Source organism: Lissotriton vulgaris, chromosome 5 (genome assembly GCF_964263255.1).
Source record: "Lissotriton vulgaris chromosome 5, aLisVul1.2, whole genome shotgun sequence".
In the NCBI taxonomy this organism is placed as follows: Eukaryota; Metazoa; Chordata; class Amphibia; order Caudata; family Salamandridae; genus Lissotriton; species Lissotriton vulgaris.
This window is the reverse complement of record NC_141693.1, coordinates 304,811,515-304,828,964: the sequence shown is the minus strand read 5'-3', so window position 1 is coordinate 304,828,964 and position 17,450 is coordinate 304,811,515.

Below are 17,450 nucleotides of genomic sequence, written 5' to 3'. Positions count from 1 at the left end.
TCATGTTAAAGAAATACATTTTGGGTGAATTTTGGAGAGATTGTGTTTGTTGCATGATATATATGCCAAACGTTTTCATGTCTCGGCTTGTGCATGGCCTCTTAGAGCCAGACCAGACCAATGGCTCAGCATTGGCTCTGCTCGCTCTATTAATTTGCCTGTACGCACTTCTCTATTTGCGACTCTGGCTTAGGACATGGGATCATCGGTGTGAGAAGTTGACCTGGCATATGCTGTCCACTAGTTATAGTGGGCACCTTGCACCAATCCAAAGAACCCTTATTGATGATAGGTTTAAGAAAACCTTTATTGAAAGCTATCCTAGTGGTAGCTTTGGAGAGCAGCCTTCAGGCTAAGTCTTGAAGGAGTGTAATTCAGCTTGGTTTACCAGATGATAACCTCTTGAATGCCTGAATGAAAGGAGAACCACACAAGGTATATATAAAATATATGTATTTATTACTAAACACTCTCTAGTAATCTCTTTATGAGATTACAGATCAAAGTACACAATTTAAATACAATAGAAGTTCAGTAAATAGCACAATATACACTGGGCCCCAGGGGGGAACCAAAACATATATTAAGAAAGTGGTATAAGAACCACGACTTGACTAGACACTAGGCCTAGAGCCTGTAGAATCGCTGGGAACCCAAGAAACCACCCAAGGTAGTGACGCAGTGGACTCACGTGGGACGTGTGCAGTGTGAGAACACAGCCGCGAGCTCCGTTAGCTTCTATGGGGAAAGTGGCGGTTGGAATTTTAAAGGTAAAGGACACTTAAGAGAGGACTTTGAGCAAACCCCTTTTTACTTAAGGGCTTCTAGGAGTACTCGAGTTACCTCACCCAGGGAAGCCGGGTGCATAGGTGCCAAATGGTGTTGGGAATCGTCGTTGATTTCAATGGCGATCTGCTGCAAAGTGCTGCTGCCATGGAGAAGAAAAGTGTAAACGCCTGGATTGTAGATGTGAAGAACCTGAAAGCAGAGGGGACAGAGTCTGGGTCACTTGCCAGTGACCAGGGGCACGGTAGACGAATTCCCACCGATGTTGGGTGTTTTAGGTGCGAAGAGGTGAAGCTTTACCAGGAGGGGTCGACGACGACGAGGAGCTGGATTCGAGCTGTCCTACAAAGGATGTCGAGTGCTGCGGCGTTGGTGCTCGGATCGAACACAAGGTGTGTGATTTTCAAGGATTGTACAACTTAATTATGAGGGAGCAGATCCTTAATAATTGTCAAAATCAGCTGTTGCATCAGTACCTGGTGGACTCTGATCTGACCTCTCCCCAAGAATTGGGAAAGAAGGCAGGCAAATGGGTCAGAACCAGGGTGAGGCAGAAGGTTCAGAACCAAGGTGGTGACTACAAGAAGCAAGATTCTAAGAACTCTGATAGGGGTGGGGACAATGGTAAAGACCAGGGGCCATATGTTGGTAATCCATTTTTACAGATTCTAAAACACCGATTTTTCCGATTCGGTATTTTAGAATCGGTTAATGGGATGTAGATAATAATTCTGTAAATTTTACCGAATCGGTAAAATTCGGTAATTACCGATTCGGTATTTACCAATTTGGTAATTCCCATTAATTCCTATGGGCCTGGAGGCCCATAGGAATGAATGGGAATTACCAATTCGGTAAATACCGAATCGGTAATAGGGGGAAGACTTACAAGGGGGGCAGGGTGTCACATTGAAACCCTGTTGCACCCCTGAATAGTGCATGGGTGCACATGTGGCACACATACATGCCCTAAGGGCATGTATGTCTGCCACATGGCACTCTTGGAAAAGCACAAATTAGCTTTTTCTAAGGTTTTCGATATTTAACACCAACTTTTAGTTGGTGGTAAATACCAAATCCTTAACTCAGAAATGCACTCACTTGAGTGCTCCCTACATTAAGGATTCAGTAATTACCGAATCGGTATTTTAAGGAATCGGTAATTTACCGATTCCTTAAATTACCGATTCGGTAAATTACCGAATCCTTAAATTTAGCCCCTACATCTCAAATGCCCAATACCAGTCGGTAACGGCCGAAATTCGGTAATTTCGGCCGTTACCGACCGATATTGGGCCTCCTACATATGACTCCAGAAGTCTTCTCAAGGCCCCCAGAAAGCTGCATCTGGTGGGGAGTCCCAATCTAAGAAAGGAAATGGCCTGCCAAAAGAAACCATGGTGTAAAATCTGTAAACAGAAAACCCATTGGTCTAGGGATTGCATCAAGTCCAAAGACTCAACTCCAGCCACCATTGTCCCTAAGGCAACTGTTCTCCCTAGTTCAGCTCCAAGTGGTGGTACTCAACATAAGGGTGTAGTAGCGTTAACCCTGGGTTCTGAGGTGGACTCTGGCCTAGTCAGAGTTCCATCTCAGGCTGTACTGATCTGTGATGGAGGCATGGATATGTCCTCCTTTGTGAACCCCAGTAATCTGGGCAAATACAGACAGCAGCGTTTAATTAATGGAAAAGAGGCTTTGGCATTCAGGGACACAGGAGCAAGTGTCACAATGGTGACAAAAGATCTTGTGGCTCCTGAGCAGATCATACTTGGTGAAATGTGACCAATACTAGCAATGTCAAAACAGACCATTCCTTGGCAGTTCTTAATTTCTCCTGGGGAGGGGTAACTGGCCTTAAGAAGGATGTGGTAAGTGCAGACCTCCCTGTTAAATTCTTGCTTGGCAATGATTTAGAAACTTCAGCTTGGGCTGAAGTCGAGCTCAGGATTCCTGCAGAAATGCTAGGAATCCCTGCATATGTGTTTGCTGTGACCAGGTCTAAGCCCAAAATGTCTAAAACTGAACAGACCCTGGATTCTGGAAGAATGAACCAGGTGCCTCCCAAGAGGAGGAGCAGTAGGGTTCCCCCCTGACTCAGAATACAGATCAGTCTCTTGAGGGGGATGATCTTAGTCCTGAAGAAGGAACTGTCCCAGATGAGCTGCTTGAGCCTGATCAGGTTGAGTTATTGGGGACAGGGGGCCCTTCCAGGGCAGATCTGAGCCAAGAGCAGCTGAGCTGCCCCTCTCTTGAACCCCTCAGACATCAAGCTGCTGCTGAGGCTGCTGGGAATGCTAGTGGAACCCATAGGATCTATTGGATGGTGGACTCCTCTACTTAGAGAGTAGAGACCCCAAGCCTGGATCCACCAGGAGATTAGTTATACCTCTGAAGTGTTGGCGCTTCCTATTAGCACTAGCCCATGATATTCCCTTAGAAGGTCACCTGGGCCAAAACAAGACTTGGGACAGGATGGGCCCTTACTTTCATTGGCCCCACATGTCTTAAGACAATCAAGGAGTTGTGTGGCTCCTGTGTCACCTGTCAAGCCAGTGGCAAGGTAGGTGGTACCATAAAGGCCCCCCTGATACCACTATCTGTGGTGGGGGTTCCCTTTGAGAGGGTGGGGATTGATATAGTTGGTCCCATGGATCCTCAGACAGCATCTGGGTACAGATTTATCCTGGTGGTGGTGGACCATGCCACTAGGTACCCAGAAGCAATTCCCCTTAGGACCACTACAGCACCTGTGGTGCAAGGGCCCTCCTGGGAGTCTTTTCCAGAGTGGGTTTCCCTAAGGAGGTAGTATCAGACAGGGGTGCAAACTTCATGTCTAGTTACTTTACTGCTATGTGGAAGGAGTATGGAGTGAATTACAAATTCACCACACCCTATCACCCACAATGCAATGGTTTAGTTGAGAGATTCAACAAAACCTTAAAGGGCATGATCAAAGGTCTCCCAGAAAAGCTTAGGCACAGATGGGACGTGCTTTTGCCCTGCCTTCTATTTCCTCAGAAGGGGGTTGGTTACAGCCCTTTTGAACTTCTGTTTGGACATCCTGTTAGGGGTCCATTGTGTCTAGTGAAGAAGGGATGGGAGTTACCTCTCAAACCTCCCAAACAGGATATTGTGGACTATGTACTTGGTCTCACCTCCGAGATGGCAGAGTATATGAAGAAGGCCACTAAAAACCTTGAGGCTAGCCAGGAAGTGCAAAAGGCCTGGCATGACCAAAAGGCTGTTCTGACTGTTTACCAGCCAGGGCAGAAAATGTGGGAGTTGGAGCCTGTGGCCCCAGTAGCCCTCTATGACAAAAGGAGTGGCCCCCATACAATTGTTGAACAGAAGGGAGAGGTTACCTACTTGGTAGACCTTGGAACTCCCAGGAGCCCCATAGGGTACTCCATGTCAACAGACTGAAACCATATGTTGACAGGGCAGACATGGGCTTGTCATGGCTACTGATGAGGGACAGGAATTAGATAGTGTCCACTCCCTGACCTGCTCTCCCAGAACCCTGATGATGGGTCAGTGAATGGTGTAGCCTTGGCAAGCAGCCTCACTGCCCAGCAGCAAGCTGATTGCAGATAGGTGCTCAATCAGTATAGGCATATATTTTCCCTGACTCCAAATCAGACTACCTGGTGCACTCATGAAGTGGACACTAGGGACAGTCTGCCTGTTAAAAATAAGATCTACAGGCAACATGGCCATGCCAGGGACTGTATCGGGACTGAAGTCCAGAAGATGTTGGTTTTGGGAGTTATTGAACCCTCAGATAGCCCTTGGGCTAGTCTAGTAGTCTTAGTGCCCAAACCTCATACCCAGAGTGGTAAGAAAGAGATGAGGTTTTGTGTAGACTACAGAGGTCTCAATGCAGTCACTAGGACTGATGCATGTCCAATACCAAGGGCAGATGAGCTTATAGATACTTTGGCCTCAGCCAAGTTTCTGAGCACATTTGACTTGACAGCTGGCTACTGGCAGACCAGACTAGCTGATGATGCAAAGCCAAAGACAGCATTTGGGTTTGCACCACCTTACACAGGCTGCTGTAGCAGACCTGTGGTGATATTTTGGAAGGCTGTCCAGGGGAGGCATAATACATGCTTCAGCTCCTGGTAGGCCTCTGGGGTACCTATGCCCTGGGTATATAGTATACCATATACTAGGGACTTATAAGGGTACCCCAGTAACCAAACTGGAGTGTACCTAAAGTACATGGAATCCTTTTAGAGAGGAAGCAGCTAGGATGGGATCTTGGATAGCAGGGCCCCAGCAAGACTAACGTCGAAAAACAGTGAAACATCAGCAAAAAGTTGGGGTAACTAGATGAAGCAGATCCTACTCTCCTACAAACAGTCACTTGATAAAATGATTTGTAAAAGATGAGGAACAGAAACAATGGGCCATGCCTACATACACCGATTTACCAACTCTACCATCAAGGCTTCTTGCAGCAGATACAAAGAGTACAGTGAAAATACATTTAAAATTAGTAATTTAATGGCAAGGATTCCAGGCCATTGTATTGTAAGTGATCGTAGTCATGAGTTCCTAGGGGGAGTAACCATGCCCTGGTGGGATGGGCAGGGGCGTAGCTTCAGTTGGCTATTTGGGGTGTGACACCCTTAAATGCATTATTGGTTTGGTAGCTTGATCTGTGGGCCCTGAGTTAAGTCTGCTACGTCTGTGACAGTTTTTCTCTTTGTTCTCATTTTCCTAAGAGGTTTTAACTTATTTATTTTTTGGATCAGCATCTTTTATAGCGACCAGTTTACCAAAAGGTAGCAAATCTGCATCTATAGACGTCCTTCTTGAATGGATGTCAATTTACTGTTTTTAGGAATTCATAAACATTGTCAGTAGTAGGTTTGGAAAGCTGCACCAGTCTTTCTGGCAATCGAACACCTAAAAGTGATAGGACATTATTTGCAGAATGTCTGCAAATAATCTTTTCAGTGGCTTTCCATTCATTTCAGTTTTTACTCCTACTGTGCCACTCTAGACTGATGCCCACCTAATGAAAATCAGTGCTGACTCTGTTCCTCATGGAAACAGTCCTTCCTGGAATTTGGTCATCTTACCCATCCACCCTGCAGCCCAGTGCTTTTTTATCTGAGAAAGTAGAGATTCACACCCTAAATCTTACTGACTTAGCTAAGCCTCTGAGCAGGACCAACTCAGAAGTTTCAACCTTATGCTGGAAGTGATGAATGTCATTCTGTCTGGTCACAGCCCCTCCACTAAGTATGTATTTTAAGGTCTTTGGGCTAAATTTGTCAGTAAATACTTGTTAAGCGTGGCTACTCACCCACAAGGGTTTCAAGGCACTTGTTTGTAAGTCCAACCGGGTGTTGAGGTTCATTCGAAGATCCAGGTCCTGAAATCCTACCTGAATTAAGTCAGCGACTGGGATAGCCTGAGGTGGAGAGGCATGGTGTTCCAGGTTTATGCGACAAGGTAGAAGGATCTCCCTCTGGTTCTGGTCCTGCTGATCTGAGGCACAGTGGCGAGGGTCAGTTGGGCAGAACAAAAGTGTAAGGTGGGTACACAGAATGTGAAGGGGTGGTTCAGGTATGCTGGTCTGGCATTGTGGAGTGCTTTGTAGGCATGTGTGAAGAGCTTGAAGGTGATTCTTTTGTTGACTTGGAGCCAGTGGAGTTCTCGTAGGTGTTCGGAGATGTGGCTGCAGCAGGGGATGGTGATGCCCAGTCTGGCTGCAGTTTTCTGCATGTTCTGAAGTTTCCTAAGGAGTTTCTGGGTGATGCCTGCGTAGAGTGTGTTGCCGTTGTCGAGTCTGTTGTTGATGAGTGTGTGGGTGACCATCTTCTTGGCCTCCGTGGGGATCCATCTGAAGGTCTTCTGAAGAAGGCGAAGAGTGTGGAAACCTTATGAGAAGACGGCATTGATCTGTTAGTTTATGGTAAGCGATGAGTCCAGTATGATACCAAGGTTTTGTGCATGGTCCGTGGGTGTCGGGGGGTTCCTAGCTCGGCGGGCCACCAGGAGTCCTCCCAAGCTGAAGCGTTGGGCCTCAGGATGAGGACTTCGGTCTTGTTCGAGTTGAGCTTGCAGCTGTCTATCATCCAGGTGGCGACGGCAATCATCCTGTTGTGAAAGTTGTCTCTGGAGATGGTGAGCTCACTGTTGAGGGAGAGGATCAGCTGGGTGTCATTGGCGTAGGAAACAATGTTGACTCCCTGGCTCCTGATGATGGCTGAAAGCGGGGCCTGGTACATGTTGAGGAGTGTGGAGCTCAGGGAGGAGCCCTGGGGCACTCCGCAGCTGAACTCTGTGGGTTCAGAGGGGAACAGAGTCTGGCTCGCTGTGTTCTACTGGTGAGGAAGGAGCGGATACAGAGCAGAGCTTTGTCGCTGATGCCGGCGCCATGAAGTCTGGTGATTAGGGTGTGGTGAGAGGCAGTGTCGAAGGTGGCCGAGAGATCCAGGAGGATGAGGGCTGCTTTTTCTCCCTGATCAAGGAGGGAGTGTATGTCGTCGGTGCTGGAGAGGATGGCAGTCTCGATGCTGTAGTTGCTTCAGATGCCAGATTGAGAGGAGTCCAGGACATTGTTGACTTCAATGAACTCGGAGAGATGGGAGTTGATGGCCTTCTCGATTACCTTGGCTGGGAAGGGGAGCATGGAGATGGGTATGAAGTTCTTGAGGTCTGTCGGGTCGACGGACGTTTTTTTTTAGCAAGGAGTTGATCTCGACGTGTTTACAGTTGTTGGGGAAGGTGGCATCTCGATAAAGCAGTTGATGGTGTGGCATAGTTAGGAGATGATGGTGGTGGCAGCTCTGTGGAAGATGCAGTGTGGGCAATGATCCGAGGGGGCTCCTGAGTGAATGCTGTTCATGGCCTTGAGGGTGTCATCCATGGTGAGTGGTGTCCAGTTGAGCAGGATCTGTTGAGGGGTGGTGTTGTCTCGTGTGGTGGTGGTGGGTGTGGTGGACGATCTTTTGTGTCGAAGCTGTCGTAGATCTGCTTGATCATATGGTGGAAGTAGGTGCTGAGTTTGTTGCAGAGGTCTTGGGAGGATGGGATTTCTGTGGTCTCGCTGTGGGGTTTGGCGAACTCCTTAACAATGGCGAAGAAATTTTTGCTGTTGTGTGCGTTGGAGTTGATTCTGACTCGAAGGGACATTTTCTTAGCGGTTTTGAGGAGGGTGTGGTGTGTGGTTATAGAGCCTTTGAAGGCTGCCTGGGTTTCCAGAGTTTTGTTGTTCCTCTATCTCTTCTCGAGCTGTCTAAAGGTGAGTCTGGAATCATGGAGGGCGGGAGTAAAGCAGCTTACTTTCTTAGAATGTTACTTGCCGGGTCCACTTTGAGGGGTGCCAGCGCATCGGAGCAGTTGGAAATCCATCGGTGGAGGTTGCGTGCTGAGGTTTTGGCGTCTATGGATGTCAGCAGCGGTATGGTAGTGCTGAGGGAGGCGGTGATAAGCATGGGCGGAAAATCCGTTACGCTCGCGGATTTTGCGGATTTTCGGGAAATTCGCAATCCGCGAGATTTGCGAATTTCTCGCAAAATCCGCGAATTCGCACGCAGCGGATTTTTTTTGCGGCGCGCGGCGTTGGTGATACAATTTTTGCGGCGCGCGGCGTTTATCATCGTTTGCCGGGTTGTTTTTCTCGATAGTTTGCGAGTGCTGCGCCATTTTGGATCTTGCTGTGTGATCCCGCGGGATTTGGCGAGCGCGATTACGTCATCGCGGCTTGCGAGCGAGAGTTTGTCAACGCGAGTACAGCGAGATCACGTCTCGCGGTACTTCGCAATTGCGAGATTTGAGATGCGGCGAGCAGCAAGAATCTCGCACAAACGAAAATATAAAATGTGCAATTCTGCACAAGAAATCCACCAGCAAGCAGCATAAACCTTCTTGAAATGATGATTTTTATCTGAATAACTCCTTAGGTTGACATTTGCCTGCACTTTTTTAGCGAGGAGTCCATTTTGGGGAGGGGGGAGGGGGGTGGGAGGAAGGAAGTGCCCCACAGTCTTCAACTTCCTGTTCCTGTCCAGCAGGCTCCTCCCAGTGCTTTGTCCATCTCCTGGTCACTTTTCATTTGGATCTGGAGCTGGAAGGAATACTTTTTGTGGATGCTGCTGGATATTTGGATTTGAGGCCTTTTTGACTTTCTTTGGATCATTGTTGGATTAGAAATTTTACAAGTAAGTTTGTTTGGGGCATTACAGTTGCTGCAACAAAAATTTTGGAATTTTCGATTTTTGGGCTGTTTTGGGGCCTTTTGCCCAGGGGTACTCTGTGGTGGGTGGACTGAGTCTTTCTGAGGGGTCTCTTTAATGTGAACATCATGGAGGGCATGGATGGCATGGGATTGTGCTGATTTTAGTGTGTTTTTCGATTTTTTTGGCTGCTGTTGGGGCCTTTTGCCCAGGGGTAGTGAGTGGTGCATGGACTGAGTCTTTCTGTGGGGTCTCTTTAATGTAAACATCATGGAGGGCATGGATGGCATTGGATTGTGGTGATTTTTTAGTGATTTTCGTTTTTTGGGGCTGTACTTGTGGCCTTTTCACCAGGGGTATTTGAGTCTAGCATGGGCCTAGTCTTTCTGTGGGCTGTCTTGAACTTAAACATCATGGAGGGCATGGATGGAATGGGATTGTGCTGATTTTGCAGTGTTTTTCGATTTTTGGGGGTGTTCATGGGGAGGGACAGGCCATGTGGCTGGTGGCCATTTTGAGTGCAGCTACAGGCACTGGCCATGTGCTGGCAGGCAAGTGGCCATTTTGAATGCAGGCTTTGTTGTTAGGCCTGCAACCATTTTGCCTACTTTTCAACCTTTATTTATGCCCAGGGGTAGTGAGTCTTGCATGGGCCTAGTCTTTCTGTGGGTTGTCTTGAATTTAAACATCATGGAGGGCATGGATGGATTGGGATTGTGCTGATTTTGCAGTGTTTTTCGATTTTTGGGGGTGTTCATGGGGAGGGAAAGGCCATGTGGCTGGTGGCCATTTTGAGTGCAGCTACAGGCACTGGCCATGTGCTGGCAGGCAAGTGGCCATTTTGAATGCAGGCTTTGTTGTTAGGCCTCCAACCATTTTGCCTACTTTTCAACCTTTATTTATGCCCAGGGGTAGTGAGTCTTGCATGGGCCCAGTCTTTCTGTGGGTTGTCTTGAATTTAAACATCATGGAGGGCATGGATGGAATGGGATTGTGCTGATTTTGCAGTGTTTTTCGATTTTTGGGGGTGTTCATGGGGAGGGACAGGCCATGTGGCTGGTGGCCATTTTGAGTGCAGCTACAGGCACTGGCCATGTGCTGGGAGGCAAGTGGCCATTTTGAATGCAGGCTTTGTTGTTAGGCCTCCAACCATTTTGCCTACTTTTCAACCTTTATTTATGCCCAGGGGTAGTGAGTCTTGCATGGGCCTAGTCTTTCTGTGGGTTGTCTTGAACTTAAACATCATGGAGGGCATGGATGGAATGGGATTGTGCTGATTTTGCAGTGTTTTTCGGTTTTTGGGGGTGTTCATGGGGAGGGACAGGCCATGTGGCTGGTGGCCATTTTGAGTGCAGCTACAGGCACTGGCCATGTGCTGGGAGGCAAGTGGCCATTTTGAATGCAGGCTTTGTTGTTAGGCCTCCAACCATTTTGCCTACTTTTCAACCTTTATTTATGCCCAGGGGTAGTGAGTCTTGCATGGGCCTAGTCTTTCTGTGGGTTGTCTTGAACTTAAACATCATGGAGGGCATGGATGGAATGGGATTGTGCTGATTTTGCAGTGTTTTCTGATTTTTGGGGGTGTTCATGGGGAGGGACAGGCCATGTGGCTGGTGGCCATTTTGAGTGCAGCTTCAGGCACTGGCCATGTGCTGGCAGGCAAGTGGCCATTTTGAATGCAGGCTTTGTTGTTAGGCCTCCAACCATTTTGCCTACTTTTCAACCTTTATTTATGCCCAGGGGTAGTGAGTCTTGCATGGGCCTAGTCTTTCTGTGGGTTGTCTTGAACTTAAACATCATGGAGGGCATGGATGGAATGGGATTGTGCTGATTTTGCAGTGTTTTTCGATTTTTGGGGGTGTTCATGGGGAGGGACAGGCCATGTGGCTGGTGGCCATTTTGAGTGCAGCTACAGGCACTGGCCATGTGCTGGCAGGCAAGTGGCCATTTTGAATGCAGGCTTTGTTGTTAGGCCTCCAACCATTTTGCCTACTTTTCAACCTTTATTTATGCCCAGGGGTAGTGAGTCTTGCATGGGCCCAGTCTTTCTGTGGGTTGTCTTGAATTTAAACATCATGGAGGGCATGGATGGAATGGGATTGTGCTGATTTTGCAGTGTTTTTCGATTTTTGGGGGTGTTCATGGGGAGGGACAGGCCATGTGGCTGGTGGCCATTTTGAGTGCAGCTACAGGCACTGGCCATGTGCTGGGAGGCAAGTGGCCATTTTGAATGCAGGCTTTGTTGTTAGGCCTCCAACCATTTTGCCTACTTTTCAACCTTTATTTATGCCCAGGGGTAGTGAGTCTTGCATGGGCCTAGTCTTTCTGTGGGTTGTCTTGAACTTAAACATCATGGAGGGCATGGATGGAATGGGATTGTGCTGATTTTGCAGTGTTTTTCGATTTTTGGGGGTGTTCATGGGGAGGGACAGGCCATGTGGCTGGTGGCCATTTTGAGTGCAGCTACAGGCACTGGCCATGTGCTGGGAGGCAAGTGGCCATTTTGAATGCAGGCTTTGTTGTTAGGCCTCCAACCATTTTGCCTACTTTTCAACCTTTATTTATGCCCAGGGGTAGTGAGTCTTGCATGGGCCTAGTCTTTCTGTGGGTTGTCTTGAACTTAAACATCATGGAGGGCATGGATGGATTGGGATTGTGCTGATTTTGCAGTGTTTTTCGATTTTTTTTTGTGCTGTATAACTGAACTGATGTTCCTCTGTCTTCCATTTTTTTTAGGTGCACAAGACTCAAGAGAACCACCAGTGCCAGGAAGAAGTCCTGCAGCGGTGTGTGTGTGCAGCATAACGTCACGCGACGTCACGTCTGGCCTCAGACAACTCTACAATTCGTGCAACTGCGGCCTGCTGTCTGACCTGCTCTGAAGAAGATGGCCCCAAAGAAAGGTCTCCGTAGCTCCTCTAGCAAGAAAGTTGCTAGTAAGGAGCAGAAGAAGCAAGTTACCAAGGAGGCTGGTGTGCCACCCGCCATGTTTTTTGGGAGAAAAAAAAAAAGTACGCCTGCAGCAGCAGGATCTGCTGGGGACCAAGCTGGGAGCAGCACCCCTGCTCCATTGGGTTCAGTGCCTCCACCACCACGCCAACTTAAGTCAAAGCCCTTGAGTGCCTCAGAGGCAGTCAGTGTACTTCTCCAATCACCATCGACCAGTGATGTTGGCTCATCGCAAGAAAGTAGCAGCAATGTCCCTGAATCAACACAGGTTGTTGTAACTCATCTGACAAGTGTTGAACAACCACAGCCGCAACAACAACACCATGTGCAAGTACACGCCCAAGTACATGTGGAAGGAGAGGCAGCAAAAGGAGATGCGCAAGCAAAGGTGCATGGAGGTTCACAAGTGCCCACAATAGTTGTTCCTCCCGAAGTAGGGGCACATCAGGAAATCGACAATGAAGCCGAGGTATCATTGGAAGCCACTCCTCCTGATGATCATTCATTGTCTTCCACATCCCTAGCAAGGAAAAGATCAAGGGGGGTGTCTACATCTTCTTCAAGCCCACCTCGTTCTGATGCAAGTGATCTGTCTTGGGAACCACAACTGCGGTCTGACAGTGAGGCACACCATGATCTGACACAGGTACCTAAGCGTAAAAGGAAGGTCGTCCAAAAACTCATAGCTATGGAGAGTGATGAGGCTCAACAAGAAGTGACAGATACTGCTGGTGATGAAGCCTCTCACGATGACGACGAGCCAGTCATCACAAAGGTCACTGCAGCCCCACCGGGCATGCAGCAAAGAGACATTTTGACCCTATCCCGAGAAGCTGCTGAGCGTGATGATGATGTCGACGAGGAGGCAATGGAAATGGAATCATTAGATTTGGAGTTAAGTAGTACACCAAAACCTACCGCTTCCATATTTCTTCCTCGCAAGAAGGTACCCACCTCGACCTCAATTCGTGGTGGTGAAAGTGCAAAACGTACTGAAGTTCGGCAATCCACATCCTCCACTTCATCTGGCATTAGCAGCAGGACCACCACCACCATTATCGCCGCCTCCTCCGGCCCCCAAAGACATTTCAAGTCTCCAGTTTGGGACTTCTTTAGTGTTTGCCCAAAAAAGGAAAACGTAGCCATTTGTAGCATTTGTAAGCTTCGAGTTAGTTGTGGTAAGTTTGGTACCAACTATGGTACCGGAGGCCAGAGAGGTCATCTTAGGAGAACGCACGATGTCCAATGGTTTGCGCACCTACACGCGATCAAGGAAGCCCGAATTGCACGCAATGAAAACGTTGATTTTTCATCTGATGATGACGAGGAGGAAGAAGACGATTCAAACACTTCACTTACACCCAGTACCCCTGTCAGCAGCACACCCCATGTGAGCCACACTAAGAGTGTGGGAGAGAGTGAGACATCAATGCGGAAAAGTTCATCAGCGAGCGTAACTGGGTCGAAGATATCATCATCATCCCGTAAATCCTTGGTCCAGGGCAACATTAAAAAGATGTTGTTTACAGAAGCGCATTATGAACGCAACCACCCAATGACGCGTCTGTATAACACTAAGCTGGCTAAAATGCTAGCTCTGGACCGTCTCCCTTTTTCTTTTGTAGAAGGGGTTGGTTTTCTAGAATTAGTGGCAGCGCTCTGCCCTAAATGGAAGGTTCCTAGCCGGTTCTATTTTGCCCGAGTTGCGGTTCCAGCACTACATGAAGATGTTCTGAAGGTGATTGGGGCAGCTTTGCAGAAGAGTGCTGTTCACACTATACATCTGACAACAGACATGTGGACCAGTGGCGCAGGCGCTGATTACATGCGCATCACTGCACACTGGGTCTCTTTTTCAGGGGCTAAAGCAAAGCTAAACACAGGTGTTGACACGAACATTGTTTTTAAAGCTGCTCGGAAACATGCAACACTAGCCATGTTTGGTTTGGAGAAACGTCACACAGCAGAAAACATTTTGGATGTCTTTAACACAAAGGTCCTTAACTGGCTGTCCCCACTAAAACGCCGGGTTGGTTATGTTTCCACGGACAATGGCGCCAATATAGTTAAGACCATGAGGGACGGTGACTATTTCAGAGTGCCGTGTTTGGCGCACTGTATAAACCTGGTTGTCCAAAGATTCTTGGCTAATAAAGCCAGTGCAGCGTACAGTGTATTGGACAACTGCCGAAAAATGTGCAAGCATTTCAGCCATTCTTTTAAGGCCCGGAAGCAGCTGAGGAGCCTGCTATATCAACGTAAAATGCCAGTGAAAGCACTCATCCAGGAGGTGGTAACACGTTGGAACTCAACCTTCTACATGCTTGAGCGTCTGTATGAGCAGTATACGGAACTCGATCAATATTTCCTTACAGAGGGTACAGAGGAGCTGAGGATGGGTGGGCCGCAATGGAACATAGTTCAAGGCCTGACACGCATGCTTCGTCCTTTTGAGTTCTTCACGCGTGCAGTCAGCAAGGAGGACTCTAATTTGGGAAAAGCTATCCCATTGTTGTACATGCTGGAGGACCAACTGAAAGAGGTGTGTTCTGTGTTTGAAAAAGATGACAAAAACCAAGACTCTTTGCTTCTGGCTGAGCAATTATTAGAGCTCCTACAAGGTGATGAACGTCTTAAAAAGATCCACTCAGAACAGCATTACATTTGTGCTACTATTCTGGATCCACGCTACAAAAAGGCGCTGGCAGGCCAAGCATTCTTTCCTTTTGATGAAGAACATGTTCCAAAGTACAAACGTTGGCTAGCCTTGTCAGCCAAGAGGTTTGAAAGAGAACGGCTGGAAATTGAAGGAAATGGCAGTACATCAGCAGGCCATCCCCAGTCAAAACAATCCACTTCTACACCTGTGGCTGTGGCACAAGTGACCTCTCAGCCGTTAAAGACACCGGCAACCGGATCATCTGCACGAAACACAACAGAAACATTGGAGGCTGAAGAGGATTGGCTAGCTCTGCGTGGGTTTAGTTCTCAAAAGGTCAGAGGCACAGCAAGAGCTAAGCAAAGTGGAGGAACCTTGGATGAGGACCTTGAGTCGATGGTGAAGGACTATCTGAATGACTCAACAGAGGTCTATGTTAATTCTGACCCATTGGCGTATTGGCATGGGAAAAAAGAATTGTGGCCACAGCTCACCAACCTGGCTTTAAACTACTTGTCTTGCCCACTCGCAAGCGTGTCTTCTGAACGGGTTTTCAGTGCTGCTGGTGGCATTGTAACTCCCAAACGGAGCCGCCTCTCACCCAAAAATGTGGAGAGGTTAACAATGATCAAGATGAATCAGCACCTCATACCACCAGATTTCAGAGTACGAGAGAGCGTGCCGGATGAAGAGGAGGTGGCCTGCAACATAGATGAGGGAATTTCTACTCTGTCAGGTGACACTGAGCTCACCCTGCCTGAATTCGCAGAGTATGATGACGAAGCCTTATTCTCGTTCCTGGACCTTGATACCGAGCCCTGAAAATGAGACAACGAATCAATAACTTTCTTTTTCGTCCCTATTCACTTTTATTCCTGTGTGTCTGTCTTTCTTTGTTGTGCACAGTTAATATATTTCAAACTTTAATCAGATAATCACAAAATCAAGCCCATCAGCAGAACTGTCTTCGCTGGTTTGCTAATTGATTTGAAGTTGCCGCAGTCTGCATTCCTCAGGTTCACAAGTTCAGAAGAACATGCTCCTCTATCCTCCTCCTCCAGACTCCTATTTCCATCAAACCAGAGGGCTGGTTTACGCCCAATGAAGAAAGACTCAGCACTTGTGGGGGTGTTGTTGTACCTCTTTGCAGGTGAGTTGACGGCTCTGGGACCATTGTTGCAAAGCTCTAATACCGGATAAAAGTGTTTTGGACCAAATCCCAGGCGGAATTTTTTTTGTGTTTTTGATGACTTGCTTGCCTTTGAGGTGCTCTTAGGGGGGGTTCCGTCTGTTTGTGGGTGAGTTTCGTGGTCTGGGAGCACTGCTGGGACACTCTAATCTTGATTGCATTTGCTTTTCAGGAAATCCGTCGTGGCAACCCCGACTTATGGCCTAGCTACGCAGTGCGTTTGGACCGAAGGCCGAGAAATATTGCAAGTATGAGATTTTGCTTTTGGCCTGTTTGGGGGTGTTATGCTTCTTGGCGGTTGGGTTGGCGTGTCTTGGGGCATTCCTGGGAAGGTCTAATACCGGGTAGAAGTGGTTGGGACAAAATTCAGGCCGATTTTTTTTTGGCTATTTCTGACATTTTGCTCAATGTAGCGTTTTCGGGGGCCTGTTTGGGGGGCTTCCTGGTGTTTGTGGGTGGGTTTCGGGGTCTGGGCGCACTGCTGGCTATATATACTTTACTTTGCAAGAGGTTTGAAGCAAATCCATGGTGGCAGAGGGGAGTTAGGGCCTAGCTGCAGAGCGCGCGCTGAGTGATTTGTGAAATTTGTGAAAAATTTACTGTCCCCATTTTTGTACTTTTGCTCTTTGGCTGTTTGGGGGTCTTCTACTCGTTTTCTCCTGGGTTGACGGCTCTGGGGCCATTGCTGGGAAGCTCTAATACCGGATAAAAGTGTTTTGGACCAAATCCCAGGCGGAAATGTTTTTGTGTTTTTGATGACTTGCTTGCCTTTGAGGTGCTCTTAGGGGGGGTTCCGTCTGTTTGTGGGTGAGTTTCGTGGTCTGGGAGCACTGCTGGGACACTCTAATCTTGATTGCATTTGCTTTTCAGGAAATCCGTCGTGGCAACCCCGACTTATGGCCTAGCTACGCAGCGCGTTTGGACCGAAGGCCGAGAAATATTGCAAGTATGAGATTTTGCTTTTGGCCTGTTTGGGGGTGTTATTCTTCTTGGCGGGTGGGTTGGCGTGTCTTGGGGCATTCCTGGGAAGGTCTAATACCGGGTAGAAGTGGTTGGGACAAAATCCAGGCCGATTTTTTTTTGGCTATTTCTGACATTTTGCTCAATGTCGCGTTTTCGGGGGCCTGTTTGGGGGGCTTCCTGGTGTTTGTGGGTGGGTTTCGGGGTCTGGGCGCACTGCTGGCTATATATACTTTACTTTGCAAGAGGTTTGAAGCAAATCCATGGTGGCAGAGGGGAGTTAGGGCCTAGCTGCAGAGCGCGCGCGGAGTGATTTGTGAAATTTGTGAAAAATTTACTAAGTCCCCATTTTTGTACTTTTGCTCTTTGGCTGTTTGGGGGTCTTCTACTCGTTTTCTCCTGGGTTGACGGCTCTGGGGCCATTGCTGGGAAGCTCTAATACCGGATAAAAGTGTTTTGGACCAAATCCCAGGCGGAACATTTTTTGTGTATTTGATGACTTGCTTGCCTTTGAGGTGCTCTTAGGGGGGGTTCCGTCTGTTTGTGGGTGAGTTTCGTGGTCTGGGAGCACTGCTGGGACACTCTAATCTTGATTGCATTTGCTTTTCAGGAAATCCGTCGTGGCAACCCCGACTTATGGCCTAGCTACGCAGCGCGTTTGGACCGAAGGCCGAGAAATATTGCAAGTATGAGATTTTGCTTTTGGCCT